Raw genomic sequence first — 3,728 nt, 5'->3', positions numbered from 1 at the left:
AAAAAGCCCACACACACACACACTCTCTCCCTATTCACAACTAAATCATTCACACACAAACCGCCCCACACACACACTTGCTATTAAAAATAATAAAACTTTTAACACACACTTGCTATTAAAAATAATAAAACTTTTAACACACCCACAAAATAATATTAACCGTCCTTTAAAAAAAAACTTTCCACATGTTTGTGTGTGTGGGTGGGTGTGTGTGTATCAATTAAACTTTTTTAAAAAAACTCAACACCCCCACCCCACACACACCACGCGAACACCCTGAGCAAGGAGACCTATGCATGCGGCTCTGAGAGACAGGTATTAAAACGAATGAAATAGTCCCAAATATTCCAAATGTGGTTCCTATTGATGGTGTTGATGTAGACAATCCACAAGGTGTGAAGAAATTGCCCAAATGGTATATTAAACTATTGAAGATAGTAGTACTTTGGAGCAGGCTGAAAGTAACAATGATGGGCTAAGGAGATCACAAAGAATCAAGGACAAAGGTGTGTCACATGTGAACTTTGCTTTGATGGCAAAAGTTTTTTCTAATGATGAACCCACTTCATTTTCTGAAGCAATCAAAAACAGCAAATGGAAAGAAGCAATGGAAGAAGAATACTCTTCTATTATGAAGAATAACACTTGGACTCTTGTTGAGTTACCTCATGGGACGCAGGCCATTGGTACTAAGTGGGTTTTCAGGATCAAGCACAAGGCAGAGCACAAGGCAGATGGCACCTTGGGACAAGTACAAGGCAAGGCTGGTTGCTAAAGGTTATGTGCAAAAAGAAGGGATTGATTATGAGGAGACATTTGCTCCAGTTGCAAAAATGACAACCATACGATTGGTTTTTGGCAGTGGCCACTCATCATGGGTGGTCTGTCGCACAAATGGATGTCAAGTCTGCCTTTCTCAACGGCATTCTTGAAGAGGAAGTGTATGTGCAACAGCCCCAAGCCTTTGAAATCAAAGGCAAGGAGAGGCTTGTGTGCAAGCTTAAGAAGGCGTTGTATGGCTTGAAGCAAGCTCCCAGGGCATGGTACTCAAGGATTGATGAGTATCTTACAAAGAATGGCTTCATGAGGAGTAAGAATGACTCCAACCTTTATGTCTTTCATGAAAATGCAGATTTATTGTTGATCATTGTCTATGTGGATGATTTGGTAATCACAGGAAGCCGCACCTCATTGATTAAGCGCATAAAGAAGTGCTTGTCAATTGAATTTGACATGAAGGATTTGGGACAGCTTCACTACTGTCTGGGTATTGAAGTTTGGAGGCAGGAAAACAGTATGTTTCTTACCCAATCCAAGTATGTGAAAGATGTACTTGAAAAATTTGAAATGGCTGATTCAAAAATAATGCACACCCCCATGGAATTGAATGAGAAGCTAACCTCACGTGTAGATGAAAGTCGATGGCACAGGTTATAGGAAACTGGTTGGATGGCACAGGTTATAGGAAACTGGTTGGCAGTCTCATTTATGCTACTATCACAAGGCCGGATATTTCATATGCAATGAGTGTCCTAAGTCAATATATGGCGGATCCAAAAGAAAGCCACATGAAGGCAACAAAGCGGTTGTTGAGATACATGAAGGGCACTTATAATTATGGTCTCGAATTTGTTGCATCTTGTGATTTATTGCTGGCTGGTTATAGTGATTCTGATTGGGCCAGCAGTGTTGATGACAGAAGATCTACCTCAGGATATTGTTTCTCACTTGGCTCTGGAGTTATTTCATGGAAGAGTAAGAAGCAACCCATGGTTGCTTTATCCTCTGTTGAAGCTGAGTATATTGCAGCAAAAAGTGCCGTCTGTGAAGCAATGTGGCTAAGGAGTTTATTGGCAGAGATACATGAAGTATAGGCGGGTGCAACAGTGATTTGTTGTGACAATCAAAGCTGTATTCAGATTGCTAAGAATCCAGTATTCCATGCAAGGATGAAGCATATTGAAATTCATTATCATTATGTTCATGAGAAGGTGCAAGCAAAGGAGATAGAGCTGGTTTATTGCTCTACTGAAGATCAAGCAGCAGACATGCTTACTAAAGCATTGTCTCGAGATAAGTTGGAAAAATTCAGAAACATGATGAATGTAAAAGAGAATAGATTGATCATTAAGGGGGAGTGTGAGAGTTAAAATAATGATGTCAATCTAATGTGCAAGGGGGCTACAATAAATGAAGGGTAGTACAATAAATGTGTACCAATTGTTAAGGTACAAAGAGTGGTATGAATAAATGAGGCCTAACCTTAGGTGCACATATCTATGTATGCATTTTCAGTTTTGAATGGAAGTTACTCTTTTGCTTCTCAACGTGTCACTTCGCTTCTCTCCTTCTCTCTCTCTTTGATCTCATTTTCAGCAAGTTTCCTTGCACTTTATCAAGAATATATAGAATATACAAACTATAGTAGCCTTGGAGAATATATGCATGTAGTAGTCTCATATTAACTCACAAACATTCTTAAAAAAGCAAAGAACCTTTTCATAGACAATTATATGTATCACTGTGTATGTTTTTTTGTCACGGCGGTTAGTTATACGTTGGCAAAGATACATAGAGATAATTTTAGAGCCTCAAGATATTAATTTTTTGATTTCAACAAATGGAGATTCAAAATGATAACAACCGCTCTAAAGCTATAGTGGCTATGAATGATTCTTCTAATGAAGAAGTAGCTTTGTCTACTGTGACACAAAAAATTGATATCTTTCATTTTCAATTTTGTACATATTTTGATGGTTTTGCTTCTACTGAGCCTTTCATCTTTCCTTCCATGAATTATGATCTCACCTTTGATGTGTTTATCTTTATCTTAACCTAGGGAGAATAAGGGAGGTGAGGAGGCTGTGAGGTTTCATACAAGTGTCTTTGTGTCACACTACCTTGACTGAGTTTATGAATGTTTGAGTTGCAAAACCCCTTGCCCGGTCAAGGTCTCCATTTGGACCAAACGTCTACAAACTATTTCAGATATATATGCGAGCGCACTGAGAAAAATTCGGTTGTTTGCAAAGGAGTACTTAGATGCCCTTTGGGATGAGATCCGTGGAAGTGGCAGCCAAAGGGGAGATACATTATGTTATTGTTGAAGTTAAGAAAAATAGTATTCATTATTTTGTGTTTCGAAGGAGATTGAAGATGGTTAGGAGCTGCGCATAGTTCGAACCAAGTTTGCCGGCTTCGAATTTTGGATGTAATACGCATGACTCGCTGTAAATCGGTCACGGACAAGGACCTGCATTCAAAAATGAAATGTTGCTAATCTAATGGATTACTTTAACATGTGGAATTGAAACATTTGGAAGGGTTGAAAATGAGGAGTATAAAGAACTCCATGGCGGAGTCCACATTCAGATTTGAGAATGGTTATCACCCTAAAGTGTGATCAACCTCAAGGAAATACTTGGTTCCTACAAGAAGTGAGGTAGAAGCTATCATGCCGGGTCAAGGAGATGATTTTCATGTGGGGCATAGAGACATTCAAATAATGTCGCGCACAGGTGCTATTAAAAAAAATCTAACTTGCATCGCTCATATATGCCTCTATTATATGTTCTTTTATTTCCTCGAGGAGAGGATGGTTGGCATGTTGGAATTCCACTCAATGGTAGGAAGAGAGAAGTTTCAAATGAGGAGACAAAGACCCTAACTCAACGACAATATTATGCATATAGACTATAGATAAGGGAAGATACAAATGCATGCCT

At 38.9% G+C, this 3,728-nt stretch overlaps 1 pseudogene; it reads left to right on the top strand.

Moving 5' to 3' along the window:
- Nucleotides 1-1,547: 1,547 nt before the first annotated feature.
- LOC147609646 (secreted RxLR effector protein 161 pseudogene) lies at nt 1,548-2,153 on the top strand (annotated as a pseudogene).
- The last annotated feature ends 1,575 nt before the right edge of the window (nt 2,154-3,728 follow it).

The sequence above is a fragment of the Cibotium barometz genome, chromosome 51 (assembly GCF_041138505.1).
Source record: "Cibotium barometz isolate CiBa-2024 chromosome 51, ASM4113850v1, whole genome shotgun sequence".
Classification (NCBI taxonomy): domain Eukaryota; kingdom Viridiplantae; phylum Streptophyta; class Polypodiopsida; order Cyatheales; family Cibotiaceae; genus Cibotium; species Cibotium barometz.
The sequence above is the reverse complement of the archived record's forward strand: the minus strand, read 5'-3'. Positions and strand labels throughout refer to the sequence as shown.